The sequence below is a fragment of the Pseudorca crassidens genome, chromosome 14, assembly GCF_039906515.1.
Source record: "Pseudorca crassidens isolate mPseCra1 chromosome 14, mPseCra1.hap1, whole genome shotgun sequence".
Taxonomy (NCBI): Eukaryota; Metazoa; Chordata; class Mammalia; order Artiodactyla; family Delphinidae; genus Pseudorca; species Pseudorca crassidens.
Genome location: NC_090309.1, coordinates 31,415,331 through 31,434,263, shown reverse-complemented (window position 1 = coordinate 31,434,263; position 18,933 = coordinate 31,415,331). Strand labels below are relative to the sequence as shown.

Sequence of the window (18,933 nt, the reverse complement as noted above, 5' to 3'; positions counted from 1 at the left end):
GTACTTTTAAGCGGTCGTCTCATCTGCCTTTTGCCTTCAGGAAAGCCTGTACCCAAAAACCCATGGAGCCATATTTTGAAAAGCTTCACCTTGGTCAAATTCAAACACAAAACAGTCGATTCTGCTTTGGGGCCTAACCTGAGAGCATTTGTCCTTCATGTGGCAGGACCACTCTTGCCCCCAACTCCACCTCCAGCCAAGAAGTCCAGGGAACAGCTACTGGATGCTGTGTCCTCTATGTCTAATAGTATGAACCACATCCTCAGCAGATGAGGTTTGTTGGCTATCAATCCTGCTTCTGCCAGGGACGCTGTCCCAAGATCTACAGAGCAAGGCGGACTGATATGCCCGGCCCCCAAACAGTATACATCCGTGTTCTGCTGAGGAGGCATCTTCCTCCTCTGTGAAACAGGACCATAATGTCATCAGGCAGAACCAGACTAGGATGAGAAGGCCAAACTTAAAAGACATCCAGAGGAGACAAAATGGAAATAGATCCACTCCCTGGATTTCTGATTCACTGAGCCAATGAAAACACCCATGGCTGGAAGTGTTCTCCAGAAGGACTAGCACATAGTAAGTGCTCAACCAATCCCCGATATCCTCACTCCAAGAACCCTCCCAGATCTGCCTTTGGGATCTGCCCTGCATTTTCCCAATGCTGGGAGTAGAGAGATTTAAGGCAAGCAGAGAGAAAATTAAGATGGGATGGGATGGTAAATTACTCAAAAGGAGTCCAAAGCTATCTCATTACATTAAGAGCCCAGGGAGTTGGCTGTACCACGCAACATCGTCACTAAGATCCAGGCTCTGGAGAGCATTAAGGGCCCAGGATCAAATCCCAGCTCTGCACCTTTCCAGCGTTACTTAGTTTCTCTAAACCTCAGTTTCTTCATCTGTACAATGGAGACAGGAACAGTACCTCCTCAGAGGATCATATGAGGCAATTTATGTAAGGACGGGCTCTGTACAGGGTCTGGTAGATAATAACTGCTCAATAAATGTTACGTGCTACTATTCAATCAGTCCTCATGTGGTCTGTGACAATGTAACAATTGAATCTTTAAATCACAGTCTGGATTCCATCTTGCCATCCAGCGTACATCTGGGCTGACTGTCCCATCAAATGTTCTCAAGCGAATGTCAAAGAATCTGTGAAACTGAGCTTAATAAAATTAGACAGGTTATGTCTGCTGCTGAATTTCTGTACTAAAGACACAGGTAGATTTGGGGCTGATTATGCATTTTTAAATGGTGGGCTCCACTTTTCCATCTGAGCAGGTAGTCTAGAGCTTCCACTGCTGCTTGCGCCAATGCTGAGAATGTCTGGACTGGGTGTGGGTTTTCCAGCTAATTCTCTGACTCTCTCAACCCGACATTTATTGTAGGTACGAAAGGCTGTATCCAGTCATCACCACGCCTGTGCCTTGGGAAGGGCTTCTGGAGACTCTTAGCAGTCAAGCTTGGACCTCAAGAGAAAGGGGTGAGTCTCTCAGTCTGGGAAAAATGAAGGTGGCAAAAGACTGCAAGCCAAGGCAGAAGATCAGGAAGGGTATAAAGAGGATGAAGGCAAGGGGAGATCCCACCCTCCGCATTCAAAGCAAGGGTAGTTAAAACAAATTAAATGAGGTTTCACATGCTGGTTAGTAGACAAATGGCATGTGTGAGCCCAAGGCAGGAGGCAGATCCAAAAAGTGCCAAGTGATGAAACCATATTAAATACTCACCTAAGTACCTTCTTTAATGATAAACACCCACAAGGCACTTAGCCATGCAGGCTGTCTCATGGAAACATGTACCTATACAGTGTTAAATGAAAAAGGTTTTGGGGTGGAATCTATATATACACATATATCTTTTTAAGTGCCCGCTATGCCCAGGCACTGTACTTAGCACTGCCCTGCCGTAAGCCTGGCGTTCCAGAGCCCATGCTGCACTGTGGGGGGAGGGACTGAGCAGCTGTGTGACCTTGGGCACTGTGGGCTTCATTTCTAAGTGGCGGCCATAGCAGTACCGCTCTCATGAGAATGTCTCACCTGCATTTCTGGGTGGCCTTTTCATGAGGGATTCAGAACTTGGCTCAGCTGCCAGCATCCTAATGAAACCATGCACCTGTCCAGGGCACATTTGCCTCTGCCCCCTCGTGCCCCCCACAAACACACACCATGCACATGGGCCTTCAGAGCTCAAGCCCGGTTGTACGCTCCCTGGGCCGCTCACCCAGGCACACCAGGAGGTGGCGTGGTAACATCTCCCCTGTGGTTCTGGCCCCTCCTGGACTCTTGGATGTTGCTTCTGGCTCTCCTTGACTCGGAGCCCCATCTTGGGGTTGCAGGACTCAGCTCCGTGCCCTCCAGAGAGCTGAGCATCCAGCCTGGGCAGGTCCACAGAGAGAGTCCCCAACAACCCCTGCCCCGAGCAACGTCCCCGGCCACGGCTATGCATGTGGTCCTTTGACACAGATGGGAGGCACTGTGTCAGTCACTCGCTGCTGAGTAAGATGTGCACCATCCTCCGGGCACCAACAAGTGGGGGTCCCCCGACCTCCAGGCACTGTGTGGTGGGTGCAGAAGGGCCCACACCAGATCTGGGCCTTCTTTGTGCCCAGCCTCCCTGGGCAGTGGGCCAAAGAGTCCTGGTGCTATCTCTCTCCTCCACCGCTTGAACCTTCCATAATTCCTGAAGCATTTAATAATGCTTCTGAATGGTGAAGCATATGGTAAAGAGCACAGATTCTGAGGCAGGCTGCCCGGTTTGTAGGCCAAGTTCAACTCTACTAGCTGTGAGAACTTAGGCGAGTTCCTGAACTACTCCGAGCTTCAGTTTCCTCATCCGTAAAGTGGGGGTGGTAATTACAGTAGCAGCCCTGAGGGGGTGTTGCAATCCAATGGATTCGTCCATGTGAAACATGTAGGGCAACATGTCGTAGAAAAGGCATCAGTAATGCTGGTACTATCTGGCAGTGTTCAGCAGTACGGCTAAATCAGTACGCCAGGCTGGACTAGCTGCGGAGGGTGAGCTACGGCAAGGGGCTGGAAGCATCTGCCTGGGAATGTTCCAGAGGGGTCTGCGGTGGGTTGAACAGTGGCCCCTCCCCTCAAAAAATAGGTCCATGTCCCAACTCCTAGAACCTGCGAATGGGACCCGATTTGGAAAACGGATCTTTACTGATGTAATTAAATTAAGAATCTCAAGATGAAATCATCCTGAGTTATCCTGGGGGGCCCTGAGTCCCATCACGACTGTCCTTACAAGCCACATGAAGATGGATGCAGAGATCTGAATGAGGCAGTCACAAGGCAAGGAAGACCAGGAGCCCCCAGAAGCTGGAAGGGGAAAGAAAAGATTCTCCCTTAGAGCTCTGGCGGGAGTTCAGCCCTGCTGGCACCTTGATTTCACACTTGTGGCCTCCCCAGCTGTTTCAGGCTTCTCCGATCCTAAAATGCACACACTGCCTGAGAATCTTGCTGACCAGCAGACGCTGATTCAATCAGCGGGTCCGGAGTGAGGCTGAGATTGTGCATTTCTCAAAAGCTCCTGGGCGAGGCTGATACCGCTGGTCTACAGACCATGCTTTGAGCAGCAAGGGTATAAGAGCCTATTGTCATCAGCAGCACGACGATGGCAAAGGGGACCCCTAAAACCAAAAGTTCAGGATTTGTAGATGCAGCGAGCCACCATGCAGGGCCACCGTGTGGCAGCAAAGGAGCCCAGCTTTCAGCTGCAGGGTGCAAGTCGTTGACCTCTGATGATACGTCTCCCTGGGCTTAGCCAATGCTTCTAAATTGAACAGCAGCTCACTGGGCCAGTGCTAATGGCTTCTGACTGCTCCAGTTCATCACTCTCTAAGAGGGTCAACCAAGAAGTGGTTTCATCTTTTTGGACGGAAAAAAACCAAAACAAAACACCAGATTATCTCTGGCTTACGAAGGGCCCAGAACAATTCCTGGGAGAATGGAAACTTCGATGACAGAATCCCAGTGCTCTAATTTCAATGAACTTGATGGAGACTTCTACATCAGTACTTTTTTTTTTAATGTTTAATTATTTGCTTTATTTTTTTGTCTGTGTCGCATCTTAGTTGCGGCATGCGGGATCTTCGTTGAGGCATGCGGTATCTTTCGTTGTGGCGTGCGGGCTCTTCGTTGTGGCACACGGGCTCCTCTCTAGCTGTGGCATAAGGGTTTTCTCTCTCTAGTTGTGGTGTGCGGGCTCCAGAGTGCACGGGCTCTGTAGTTTGTGGCATGCGGGCTCTCTCGTTGAGGCGCGCTAGCTCAGTAGTGGTGGCGCGCGGGCTTAGCTGCCCCGTGGCACGTGGGATATTAGTTCCCCGACTAGGGATCGAACCCGCGTCCCCTGCATTGGAAGGCGGATTCTTTGTCACTGGACGACCAGGGAAGTCCCTACATCAATACTTTTGCCATAATGTTTTTATGGAGTGAAAAGCACCTGGTCCAAAAAGAAGGCAAGACTGTGCCTCTAACATAGCCTGAGCTCTTCCATGACTGAGTACCTAGAAGCTCAGCTTGATAGACAAGAGAGGAAAGGCGGCTGCACGGATGCCCCAGATGACGGTGGGAGTGGAGGAACTTCACCCCATAAAAGAGCCTAGGTTTAAAACTGAAAACAAAACAGGCTGGTCCACCAAGTCCAATGTAAGAATAGGCAGAAGATGATACAGATGTCCCTTGGCCTGAAATCTCCCCACATTCATTTCCCCACTCATCTCTTTCTCCAGCACTCGCTCCTTCAATCCAATCCACACCCATGGTTATATGTCTAAAATGCTTCACAAAAACCATCCATGTCTTCTTGTCCGTAGCCAGATGGTCCCCAGGCTTTATGCCATGTACCAGCTCCCATGTACCAGCAGCACCGCCCTAGGAGAGCTTGAGTCCTCCTCTGCCTTCACTGGGAAAGAACGTGCTGTGGGCTGGGGGCAGGGGGGTGGCACCACGCCATTTCGTTTTTGTTTTATTTTGCGGTACGCGGGCCTCTCACTGTTGTGGCCTCTCCCGTTGCGGAGCACAGGCTCCGGACGCGCAGGCTCAGCGGCCATGGCTCACGGGCCCAGCCGCTCCGCGGCATGTGGGATCTTCCCGGACCGGGGCGTGAACCCGCGTCCCCTGCATCGGCAGGCGGACTCCCAACCACTGCGCCACCAGGGAAGCCCGCCATGCCATTTCTTTCTGGACAGGCTTTCAAGCTCCTCAGGTTGGCACTGAGGTGTCATCTTCCCACTCCTACTACATGAAAGGCCCAGCCCAGCCCAACAGACAGGCCCTCCCTCTCCACCCCAACACAGCACATGCATCCCTGCCTCTGCAGCCTGGCTCAGGCCAGACCTCTCCTCTTCCCCTGGTCAAGGTCCTTCTATTCTCTCCCGCTTCTCAGCTCCAGGACCTCTCATTTGTCACCAAACTGGCATCTTTTCCAGCTATTGCTCGTCTCTGTATATGTCAGGACAGAAATGACTAACGCATGAGTGTCCCCAGCTCTTCCCCCACCACGGGCCTTCCTCCCTGACTGTCAAGAGCCTGCCTCACCTCCTCGGTTCTTTGGGCTTCGTAATGCAGAATGGACAGGAAGGGAAGTGGGGAGAGAACGAGAGGTAAGCCCTTCAAGGAAGCCGGAGAGGAGAGCGCGTGAGGCCTGAGGGCAGCGGGCAGAGAAGCGTGGATTCATGGGAAGCGTTGCCGTGCTCTGCACACTCCCCGTTTCACAGGAAATGCAAAACCTGGAGTTATTACAAAGGGCTTCCGGTTACTTAGTCCACCCTTGAGCCACAGCCGTGCTCTCGGTTCAGACCTCCTGGGACGTGGCTGTGTGAGTGTCCTATTCCCAGCCTGGCGGAAGGACCATTTCCTGCCCCTGTCTGCCAGGGACTGGGGTAGGTCCCAAGTGCAGGGCTGGGAGAACCCCTCACTTCACAGGTAAAGAGCCTGAAGCCCAGAGTTGGGGGACTGTTAGCACCTCAAACTCCACTGCAGCTGACACCTGTGTGAGCGGTTTGTCCCGAGCTGAGGACAAAGCTAACACCACTTCCCTTCTTCAGGAAGAGAACACCTTAGGCAAGGGGTTGTCCAGCCAATCCAGTCTGACAGGTACTGATTGAAGACACTCCATGAAAACGGTGCCTCGTGTGAAAATCCGTTAAACATTCTAGAAAAGCCTGATGTGGACACTGCCCTGTTGTGAATTATTTTATGATGGGAAGCATCGTTTTGCACAGACAGTGACCATCACTGGTCATGGGTGAGGCCCTTTGACCCCTTTGCCTTTGGGTTCAGCTCTCCACCCACAGGTATGAACCCTTTTCTCTCTCCTCTTTCTCTTCCGTTCCCCCTCTTGTACCTACCCCTCATCCCCACACCCACAAACACCTTCCCTGAAGTCTTGCCACGTTTTCCCCCATAAAGGCAAGCCCAGCACAGAACAAGGCAGGTGTACCTTGAGAAGGTTTGTTTCTGATGCTGGGATGGGGAGTCTCATTAAAGACCAGTGTGGCCTTATTGGCCTGATTTTCCCATCGGCACACCCTTGAGGACACACTGAGCTTCTCTCTCTCGTTGAACGTCAGAGTTAACAGGGACTTCAACAGCAGCTTGGCCTGGGCTGCTCCCAGCCTAACCATTTCTCAGCCTTCCCTGCCGATGCCTGCAGGCTCCACGTCTTCTGGCTTCCTGCTGGGTTGGGGGCAGTAGGAGGCACTGACCCAAGATTTGTGGGGGGAAGATGCCAGAGTATTTCCTTCCTCATTCTCTTCCTCAGGCAGCATCCCCTCCATGGCCCCAGCTCTTGCCCCAGAGGCCCCCACGTTCCAGCTTCCACAGAGTGGCCCTGGCCCCTGGGCTGGGATGACACCCCCTCCTCCCCTTCTCCCTCCAGCTTCGAGGAAGAAGAAACATCCCACTGGGGCTAACCTCGGGGCTACCTTCTCATACCCTATCTGTTTCAGCTCCTCCATTACTTGTGTAACTGTCCTGCATTCAATTCCCTCTGTCGACATACTTGAAGAAGTTCCTATTTTCCTTGTTAGACCCTGACTGATACACAGCCCAACCCTCCCCTCCCACGTCTTTAAACCTATGAGAAAACTGAGCCCAAGAGGGTGGGATGTGTCCAAAGAAAGACGCACTAATACTTAGTTGTCTGTGACTGGACTGGGTCTCCAGGCTCTGTCCTCGTCTCTGCAGAATATGGCACGGGGTGCTTGCTTTTCACTTTCAAGCCCAAAGAGTCACGAGTCATTGGGATCAAGTGCGAAATACGTGACTTCCAAGATACAGCCACAGTTGTAATTCGTTCACATTCTAAACACACCCTCTGGGCATGAGGAGTGCTTTCAACCTCCACTGTGGGAGATGGAAACACATCAATTAGAATAGCCCAGGAGGTAACCACAGCCAGGTCACCTCCTGCTTCCTGTGCCTCAGTTTCCATATCTAAGGGATTAAAAGTGACACAAGGGCTTCCCTGGTGGCGCGGTGGTTGAGAGTCTGCCTGCCGGTGCAGGCGACATGGGTTCGTGCCCCGGTTAGGGAGGATCCCACATGCCGCGGAGCGGGCTCGCTGAGCCTGTGCTCTGCAATGGGGGAGGCCGCGACGGTGAGAGGCCCGCGTACTGCAAAAAAAAAAAAAAAAAAGTGACACAAAATGACCCTTTCCAGAAGCATTTAAACACCTCTCTTAATATATGCAGCAAAATTCAACTCCTCAGATTTTTTTGGACCAGATGGTTTCTCAACTCTGCAAAGTAGGTTTAATTTAATAATTATTTAAATATGCCATATATTTTAAATACATAGAGCTTCTACTAATTAACACTTCATAATCTCTCCAGAGTCCCACAGGCAATTGTTACCACGTTTAACTGGTGAAAGATAGTGTCAAGAAAATGAACCCTATTTCCTTTCCTAATTGCAGCCCGTGGATAGTCTATGTGCAGTATCTCGTCTCTTCTGCCCGTGTGAACGCAGTGGTGGGAAAAGACGAGTGTGACCCCCTGGGGTTGGATGATGGAGACATGTGAGCAGAGCATCACCTCAGGTTCTTTGAACAACGATGTTCTTCAAAAGGGCCGATGGGGCCACGATTCGTTACACAGATGCACCTAAGGTAAACAGGGACCTGACAAGCAGACACAGACATACGTGCACCTAGGTAGACGCAAACACAGCACTTGTATGAAAAACCCAGTCACAGGGCAAAATGAGCCCAGTCTGTGTAAGCCTGAGAGGCAGGGCAAACTAAACCCAGGTGCAGAGTGGGAGCGAGGGGCGCTCTTCCCCCAGATCTCACCAGGCTGCCTAAACATCCTTACCCTACTCCTCCGTGCCTGAAGTTCCATCATTTAGAGGTTTATTTGCCTAAGATGTCTTCTCCTTTGAAAGGCCATCCCTCTTGGGACATTCAATTGGATATTTGTCCTTTCTACCGATTCATCACTGTGACCTAATGAGCGAGCTGTCTTCCTGGGGCTTTGCAGACATCCAGGGCTCACAGGCCCCCAAGGAGGACATGGCTCACTTAGGGGTGCCCACTGGGAGGAGGCAGGCTGCCTTACTTTATTGTAAAAGGGACCCTGAGCACCTGGGAGTGGAGAAAAAGGGGTACCTAGGAGTTGCTGGGGCACCGAAAAGGGAGGGAGGAGGGAACGTCTGCGTACCCAGGGCTCTGTCTAGGACAGGCTCCCACCCCCCATGCTCGTTACAGCCTCAGGATGCTGCTTCTCTGGGGGAAAAGGAAAAGATGTGAGCAAAAGGTCGACAATGCAGCCGGGGATAAAAATGACAAGAAAGACTGCGTGTGATGGAAGAAAAGCTCATTGTGTGGAAACTTCTTTCTTGAAAATCTAAAAATAAAGACCTAGAACAGGCTTCCACCTGTCACGATACTGGAAGTTCTCAGAGGGAAGCCCTGCCTGATTTTGTTCCACACTGTATTCCAGCACCTAGAACGGTGCCTGAGAGACGGGAGGCGCTCTAGAGGAATTGGTTACGTGAATGAGGTGGGACAGACCAACACACAACGGGAGCTCTTCCAGGCCTTCCAATCCCATGTCTGAAGGCCCACCGACCATCCATGGTTGCACCGTCTCTTGCTGGAGTTATGGATGGCTCTGGGGAAGAGGAAGCCCACTCTGCAGACCCCTACAGAGATGTACGCTGAGCTCTGCTGGTTTTCTCATGTCCCCCTGGGTCTCTGCGTTCATTAGGCAGCAACTGCTACGTGGCCAGCCCACCTGTCCCATCCAGCAGCCCAGGCATCTTCCTGCTGACGCCCACCCCAGGAGGTAGATGCTGCGCCAACCAAACTTACATTTCCCTGAACCAAACCTGTGGTTCAACGGGCGGCAGGCTCTGCACCAGCAGAGACTGATGGGAAATTCTTGGGAGTATTTTCCACCTTTCATTTTTGAGGCACCACAGGAAAGATAAAACTACTGATATTCTGTTAGACCCAGTGCCCCAAGGTGATGTTTACGGCCATATTTTCAATCTCCCCCTCCCTTCATTGGGTTCAGAGGATTACGTCGCACAGGTGGCAGGTGAGGACGTGGCCATGATTCTGGAGGAAGGTAGAACAAGGTTAATGTTTTGTAACTATGAAGCAGTACAAAAATATATAGCATGAAGACTACGGATCTTTACAACTTGCAAACCTCTTTTGTCAATCCATCAAAAACAGCACTGGATTTAGCCAGAGACACTACCTAAAGCCCCTCTACAAAAATCCAGATACACACAGAAGCGTCTTGCTCAGGGCGAGGCTCACAGTAAGTTCTCAGTTAATTTCTGTGCGATCGAGAAACAATTGAACGCAACGTGTGTCTGGCCCCATCGAGATCATATGTGTATGAAACAGAAAGCCTTCCTGATCCCTGGGTACACATGCCGTGTACACCATACTGAGAAACCAGGGCGCTAAGTGGACGTTCCAGGGGCTGTGTCCTGGGGAAAGAGCACCGGACAGACTCAAGAGACCACAGGTCTGGTCCTGGATCTCCAACTAATTCACTCTGTGATCGACAGCAAGCCACTTAACTTCTCTGGGCTTCTGTTTTCCCAACTGTAAAATAAAGAGCGAGACAAGGCAGCCTCTGAAATTCCTGCCGGTTCAGAGGTGCTCTTTTGAGTCTGTGATTTGAACACAGGATTGTGATTTGCTTGGTCCATGTGGGGGAAGAGCTGAGACTGGAAACACAGCCCCCTGGGCTCACCCCCTCCGCAGTCATCCTCAGGTGGCCCTCGGGGATGTGGGAGGTGAGGCCAGAGAGGAGGATCCTGTGTCATCTAGAGTTAGAGCAACATGGGCCCAGGGCCAGGCAGGTTGCCTACAAACAAAGAACTCAGCCTAGGGAGAGCCCACTGTTTGCATGGGGGAGGTAATGTCTTTCCTTTGGGGAGATGAAGGAAACAAAGGAGCTTGGCAGAGGGCTTTGAAGGCCACAGCTCATCCCCTGGCTCCTGGGGGAGGGGTCCAGCAGGAGCTAAATTTGAGCCACAGAGCTGGGAACCTCACGAGAGGAAAGAGTCCCTGAAACGCCTCATGGAGAAGTACGGGCTTCAGACCTCCCTCTCTCACAATCCGCCTTCCTCTGTTAATTAATTCCCATCTTGTCACAGTCACTCTTGGCCCATAAGTCCCGCTTACAATCTCCCATCTATATTACCTGGCATTCAAGAATTCCAGGCACTGACAGACACACAAAAAATAAGACACATTTGAACAAATGAGCAGCTTTGATAAGCTCAGGGTCCAAGGGCCACCTTTATTCGATCTGCCATCAGCTACAATTTTGCAAATTCTTCTCTCTGAGATTTTTTGGCAGCAGACGTTGCTTCTTGCAGGAGATGTGAAATCGCTGCTGGCACGCTCCTCCCCTGCCATCCATAGACTGCTTTTTAAAGAGACTTTAATAATGCATAGGAAGGGCAGGGCGGTGCATGAATTAAACACCAAGCCTCCACCAAGATGAGATGTGCTGCTTGAAATCAGGCTGGTGAGCAAAGCAAATGGACCCGCTTTTAGCCTGAGTCCTCTGGTTTGCATCAAGAATGGGAGTTTGGATCCCAAAGCCTTTTCTGAGGATGCCATCTGACAAGTGTAGGTTTGAGCCAACATCAGCTTGTCAGGAGCCGATTTTCATTTCCTCCCAGCAGCCTGGCCACACAAATCATTGCTAGCTGGACAGACAAGAAATGCTTTTCATTTAGCCTTCAAGAGTTCTAGGGGTGAATACATATTTGACTGACGTGTCAAAAAGTTATCAAAGAGGTGTTGCAAGTCTGGTAAGATATGTCAAGGATCAGAGGCAATGCAGTGGAAAGGAAGGGAAGATTCTATATCTGGATTCCCAATGTGCAAATTACGTAACTGATGTTACTGTGCCACCTGGGAAGTTGTTAATATTGTTAATAATACAGTAAGATTTGGCAAGTTTTAAGAAATGGGCTGCTACTTTGATAAAGAAAGGATCGCCTTTCTTGTCCCCAAGTCCCTGTACTTTCCACCCACATACCCACACACACACACACATACGCACAAAACCCACCCCCAGGAGCAGATGAGCAGACTTCATCCCTGTTGTCAAGGAAACCAGTCTGTTCTGAGCTCTAGATTTAGAAAGCCTGGGCCTGGCCCCAGCAGTGCCTTCTGCCCACTTCTGATGGGCCTGCCGTCTCTCCCCCACCAGGGACACCCTTTCGCAAAGTTGCTAGCATTGACCTGTAGAGTTGCTAGCATTGACCATGGACAGACAGGCCAAACCGGCCTGCTGGCAGCTGTACAGGCCACATGAACAAATCCATGTGAAAAAATGGGTTTATCCACATGGAAAGGGAGAGGACAATTGCCAAGGGCCTGGGACAAGTGCCAAGTGATTGACCCACGTTACCAGGAGTGGCTTCGGGAAGCAGGATCAACCACCCAAAGCCAGCCCAGCACTTCTCCCTCCAAAACAGCTACCCCCATGCTTCTCCAAACAGGAGGGTCACCCCACTGGCGTCCACCAATGGTTCAAACCTGGTGCTCCCCCTGAGGCAGGGAGGGGGGTCCAGGGAAGCCATTTGGGGTAGGGGACGGGGTAAAATGCTCCCAGGTGGTTGGGGGCATTTGGAGAGTCAGAGATAGGACAAGGGTCTGGGAGGAGGGGAGAGAACCTCAATATTGCTGCCACCATGAGAGGCGGTGTCTGAGATGCAAAGGAAACAGGGAAAGACAGGAGGGAACCGGCTGCTGGCAGGAGGGGGAAGAGGACCACAGCATCTTTAGGGACGTTCTCTGTGAGAAGCAAGCATGGGGGATAAATTAAAGGGCCCTGAGGTGACATCTGCTAAGGACAGCCTTACCCAAAAAACAACCCATGTGCTTGATCCTCTGAACTCTCTGAGCCAACACTGTGTCAGTACCCCTTTCAGAAGTGAGCACCTCAGAAGACCTATATAGACATTTCTCCAAAGAAGACATATAGATGGCCAATAGGCACATGAAAAGATGCTCATCATCGCTTATTATTAGAGAAATGCAAATCAAAACTACAATGAGGTACCACCTTACACCGGTCAGAATGGCCATCATTAAAAAGTCTACAAACAATAAATGCTGGAGAGGGTGTGGAGAAAAGGGAACCCTCCTTCGCTGTTGGTGGGAATGTAAATTGGTACAGCCACTGTGGAGAACAGTATGAAGTTTCCTCAGAAAAACTAAAAATAGAGCTCGCATATGATCCAGCAATCCCACTTCTGGGCATATACCCAGACAAAACTATAATTTGAAAAGATACATGCAGCCCAATGTTCATTGCAGCACTATTTATAATAGCCAAGACATGGAAGCAACTTAAGTGTCTATCAACAGCTGAATGGATAAAGAAGGCGTGGTGTGTGTGTGTGTGTGTGTGTGTGTGTGTGTGTATATACACACACACATATATATATATATATATATATATATATATACACACACACACAATGGAATATTACTCAGCCATAAAAAGAATGAAATAATGCCACTTGCAGCTACATGGATGGACCTAGAGATTATCATACTGAGTGAAGTAAGTCAGACAGAGAAAGACAAATAACATATGATATCACTTATATGTGGAATCTAAAATATGACACAAATGAACCTATCTATGAAACAGAAACAGATTCACAGACAGAGAAAACAGACTTGTGGTTGTGGGGCGGGGAGGGATGGATTGGCAGTTTGGAGCTAGCAGATGCAAACTATTATATATAGAACGGATAAACTACAAGGTTCTATTGTATGGCACAGGGAACTATCAATACATTCAATATCCTGTGATAAACCATAACGGAAAAGAATATGAAAAAGAATATATATATATAATATAATATATATATATATAATATATATAACTGAATCACTTTGCTGTACACCAGAAACTAACACAACGTTATAAACCAACTATACTTCAATTTTAGAAAAAGGAAGTGAGCAGCCTCCACCTTGAACTATACCTTCTGGATACACGGTTTATCTGCCTTTTTAAACCAAGATCCTTGAGGGGTCCATTTCTGACCCATCTCTCCATCCTCCACAGCCCTGGAAGGACAGCTTGAACAAACTAGGACTGATGAGGGCCTGCTGAGTTTTCATGAATGAATGAATTCTTACTCTAGATCTTGTGAAATTCCCTACCCAAAATGTTCACAATTTTGAGGTGATTATAAGAAGAATTTTATCATTTCTATCCCTAGAGTTCAGAGTATTAGTTGGGTTTTCATTTCTAGCGGTGCTTTATCCGACTGCCCCAATTATTGCAATTGCTTTATTGTTCTGAACAGTGATGGTGATGGTACTGATTCTTGTCAGCATAGGGAAGCTACAGTGAGACACCTGCCTCTATTCCCCACTCGTCATCACAGAAGCCAGAAGAACAGGCCTATGGCAGATCTAATAAAGACGACCCTTGCGCCGTGGCATACAAAAGCAGCTAACTTATTCAAATGTGTCTGCCTGACCAGTCATGCCTTCCCTCCTCAGGACGGTACAAGATGGCAAGGGAAGAAGCTGTGTGCGCGAAACCAGTGTCTTCTTCAGCTGCCAGGGGAGCAGAAAGGCTGAGAACAGTCAGATGGTGATGATTTCTGTCCCATCACCCAAGAAAGACTATGTCAGGAGGAAGGAACATAGGACAGGCACGAAGGTATCAAGGAGAGTGTCACGTGGGGCAGTAGTTGGATTGAAGGTGGGCCAGCTGGGTACACACCTGGAGCACCCATCATCAAGAAGCATTACAGTATCACTATTGTCATATATGTAGAGGTACAGTGCCAGGTTTAACCAGGTGTTCCTAGAAACAGCACCAGTTAACTCGGATTTCCGTACATGACTCCTCACATTATGGTGAAACGTAAACTGATTCTGCTCCCCTGGAGCAGACAGAAGACTTAGGGCAGCTCCTTGACTGTGCTGACCTACAATTTTTAAGTATTTTTGTAAAATGCCCCTCCAGCTCTCATGGTAGAAGCATGACAGTCCCCTGAAGTCTGTCACCACATTCAGCTAAAATTTCTAAATTAAAGACAGGATGGAGTGCTCTGTACTGAGATAAGCTATTTAGCTTATTATATAACTTCTAGAACTTTTCATATGCCTTTTGAGAAGCTGCCCAGTTCAGAAAATCTTATGAGTGTTTTCTTTATTTGGGACATGAGGAGAATTTATTTCTCCTCACTCCTCCTTTATATAAAGTTAAATGAATACTTAAATAATATCAACTTGGAGAGAGGCAGAATCATTAGTCCATCGGGGATGTTCACAAAGTACAATTCAGGAGAGAGACCACCCCTATTATAAAAAGGATACTTCAGGCTTCATACTGTTTGGAAACATTGAATTCATCCAAGTTCCCCTGCTCTGATTCCATCTCCCTAAGAATTCTTGCGATTGTGATTCAGCTCCTCAAATCCATGTGAGGCCAAAAGAGAGCACGTTCTGGCAAACACACAACAGATCGCCTCTGATTTTCACTACCACTCTTTAGAGTGAAAATTATTATCCCCATTTTACAGAAAAGGAAACTGAGGCCCAGAGAGTTTAAGTGAGTTGCCCGGGAACACACAGCTAATAAGTGGCAGAACTGAACACTGGACCTGCATTCATCTGATTCCAGAGTCCAGGATCCTACAAGGCCTCCAATTGTTTCTACAGCTCCTTTACTTATTTACTTTCTAAATTAACACCATTTGTGAGACTTATCTGTAAATGAAAACAAGAATCCAGTAAGGGAAGACCAGGGTTTTTTAAATGATTACCAATATTTGAAGAAATTCCACTTTAGGATGGTATCTGGCTAGTGGTCCATAACTCACCCTCCCCCAACTTTTCACTAAAAACCAATGTCAACTCACATACAAAATCAGATGATAACTTATAAGAACTCCCAAAATGAAGGCTGACGATTAGACTAGAGCTAAAACAATGGATGAATATTTACTTGTCACAAGATCTGTGAGATTGAAGGAGAGGCACAAATAGTGACTGATATGGGCACTTGTCTTTGTCACCTGCAGGACAGAAAGCTCATTAGGTGGAAGGTGAGGCCTTATTCCTCCCCAACTAAATGCCTCCCCTCAGGGTCTATACCCTCCAGAAAATTTGGCAAACTTCCCACTATGATGTGGAAGGTGCTCCTCCAGTGGCCAGAGCCGTTTCACACACATATCACCCCTGTGAGCGTCTCTCATGCTACATCTGTACCAGGTTTGCAGTGTCAGTCATGCAACACGACCAGGACAGACATGGATTCCCATGCTATGTTGCGCCCAGAGATTTGAAGACACTAATGTAAAGTGGTTATGACAGGATAGGTGTGGGAATGTCAAAAAAATCCACCTCTAGACTACTCATAAGAAGTTATGTGGGGGCTTCCCTGGTGGCGCAGTGGTTGAGGGTCTGCCTGCCGATGCAGGGGACACGGGTTCGTGCCCCGGTCCGGGAAGATCCCACATGCCGTGGAGCGGCTGGGCCCATGAGCCATGGCCGCTGAGCCTGCGCGTCCGGAGCCTGTGCTCCGCAATGGGAGAGGCCACAACAGTGAGAGGCCCGCGTAACGCAAAAAAAAAAAAAAAAAAAAAAAAAAATTATGTGGGGTCTCTTGAGGAACCCAGGAAGGAGGCTCAGCTAGGGCCGCCGGGCCACGGGCTGCTGCTACCGGGTTGCAGCAGTCGTTAGCAGATCATGAACTGCCGGAGGGGAGGAGGCGCCGCAGGCGGCGGCGGCGGCGGCGGCGGCGGAGACAGCGGGGCCGGCGGGAGCATTGCGGGCAGCGGGGGTCGGGGAGCCGGCCAGCTCAACCGCTTCGTGCAACTCTCCGGGCGGTTGCACCCGCCAGGCCACAGACCTCCACCAGCACGAGGCGGACATCGTTGTGTGCCAGCTAATACCAATCTATGTGTTTGGAGGTTACAACCCAGGTTATGATGAATCAGGAGGGTCAGTTCATGAAGACTATCCTCTCTTCAGGGAACTTTGGAGGTATCATTTTGCTACAGGAGTATGGCATCAGATGGGCACAGATGGCTACATGCCCCGAGCATTGGCATCTATGTCACTCGTGCTGCATGGAAACAACCTGTTAGTGTTTGGAGGAACAGGCGTCCCATTTGGTGAGAGCAATGGCAATGACGTCCATGTCTGTAACGTGAAGTATAAGAGATGGGCTTTACTCAGCTGTCCGGGGAAGAAACCCAGTCGTATATATGGACAGGACATGACTATCATCAATGGCTCCCCTTATGGCTTTGGAGGGACAACTGGCTATATTTACAGCACAGACCTGCACAAATTAGATCTCAGTACCAGAGAGTGGACACAACTGAAACCAAACAACCTATCCTGTGATCCACCAGAAGAGAGATACAGACATGAAATTACACATGATGGGCAGAGGATTTACACCTTGGGAGGCAGTACTTCTTGGACAGCTTATCCCTTAAACAAGATTCACGCATACAACCTTGAAATGAATGCATGGGAGGAAATTGCAACAAAACCCCATGAAAAAAATAAGCTTTCCTGCAGCCCGAAAATGTCACAGTTGTGTTCAGATAAAAAATGATGTGCTTATTTGCGGGGGCTATAATGGAGAAGTGATCCTGGGAGATATCTGGAAGCTGAATCTGCAGACTTTTCAACGGGTAAAGCTCCCAGCTACCATGCCAGAGCCAGTTTATTTTCGCTGCAGCTGTTACACCAGCTGGTTGCATGTACGTTCACGGAGGAGTGGTGAACATCCACGAAAATATACGGACTGGTTCGTTGTTTAAGATCTGGCTGGTGGCTCCTAGCCTGCTGGAACTGGCGTGGGAGAAGCTGCTTGTGGCCTCCCCCAGCCTAGCAAACCTCTCCCGGACACAGCTTCTGCACCTTGGACTCACACAGGGACTCATCGAGCGCTTGAAATGAGGATTTCTGGACTGTTCATTGATACTGGAAATGTTAATTTAAAGAGACTCCTTTATTTATGGGCAGTGTAGAATGTGCTACAGAGAGGATTGGTTACCCTGATCAAGGCCTTATTCAGAAAATACATCAGATGCCTTTCTGTACATTGTTTTAAATTGATGGAATCTCACTTTCCCTTGTGCTTTTTTCTTTGCTTCTCTCCCTTCTGCCCCAATACACATACACATACTCACGTACTCACATACTCCCTCTTCCGTGATGGAGTTGAGGGCAAGTCTGAAAGTACCTTAATAATGTGACGAATCAAGATAAGATAAAGAAAAATTTAAAGGAACTCTATAAACATATGACCCTTTCAGGCAGTGCTCTATCAATTAAAGCAACATCATCAATAAAAATAAAATTTTAAAAATTAAATCCAGCAACAACAACAAGAAGTTTTGGGGGTAGAACAAGAAGGCTAACCTTGAGACTTGCAGATTATAGGGAAAGCTAGATGTTTAACTTCCTGTTTTCAAAGGTACATCTAATTGAGTAGCTGCATCTAATGGCAGCAGTGGTTGATATCTTGCTGCCTAGGTACCCAAACCGATCCTTTGACTTTGGAGAAAAGTTAAGCAGCTCAGCAGCTCTTGATTAGTGATTTCTTTTCTCATCCTTATGGTGCCAGCAGTGGTTAGAGTTGACTTGTCTAAAGACTTTACTGTGTGTTGTAGCTGTGCTGTTTGTTGTTGCCCTTAGAAATTATGGCACCAACAACATGTCAAATCAAGAAATTTATGGTGGTCAAAGTTCTTCGTTCTGGGCAGTTTTGAAATTCTCCTACGCTTATTAATGGTTTCAAGTATCTTTGTGACTTCATTGTGGGGAATTGCAGACCCCAAGTGTGTGACATAAATGCTGTGGGACATAAATGTAAGTTCGTGAGAAGCCAGAGTAGAGCAGGGCAGGGAGGGCTTCTGCTCTGGGCTGTGAGCTTTGACTGTCATCTTGGCCATTTCCTTTCAGAACTGTTTCTTTTCTCACTCTGGGCCGTGCGCCTGCCATAGTCTCAGGCAATGGGTTTTATCTCTAGAAAGCCAATTGGCCCTTGATATTTCTCTTCGCTTTTTGCCTCGTTTTCTGTCTGCTTGAATGTGCATGGTGCTGTGAGTAATTGCCTAGTAACTGGAAAAAGGTCTTGGGGAAGAGCCACAGGTCATTCTTCCTGATGAACTAAGTATCATTTTAAAAACTAGCATGAGGAAGGAATGCAACTGAGGATGATTCACTTTGGTGGGAAATTTTAGTTCTGGTTTGTTTTGCGTTGTATTTTAATTCTAAAAAAGAAATGACCTAAATGTTCTAAAAAAGAAATGACCTAAATGATTGCTTTGCCATCAGGCTGCTAGAGTGGTCACTGAGACATAGCAGCTGGAAGTCCTTCGGTGTATGAAAGATGCTAAGGGTGTGCAGGAGGGCACAGTGCTGATCACCCCGTTGGTTACATCA

The 18,933-nt window shown here is 48.7% G+C and overlaps 1 protein-coding gene and 1 pseudogene across 3 annotated transcripts in view; one reads left to right on the top strand and one right to left on the bottom strand.

Moving 5' to 3' along the window:
* The window catches only part of ADD2 (adducin 2), a 109,400-nt gene that overhangs the window by 53,574 nt on the left and 36,893 nt on the right, over nucleotides 1–18,933 (bottom strand). The window lies entirely within an intron of this gene.
* Nucleotides 16,216–17,669, top strand: LOC137205528 (kelch domain-containing protein 10 pseudogene; annotated as a pseudogene).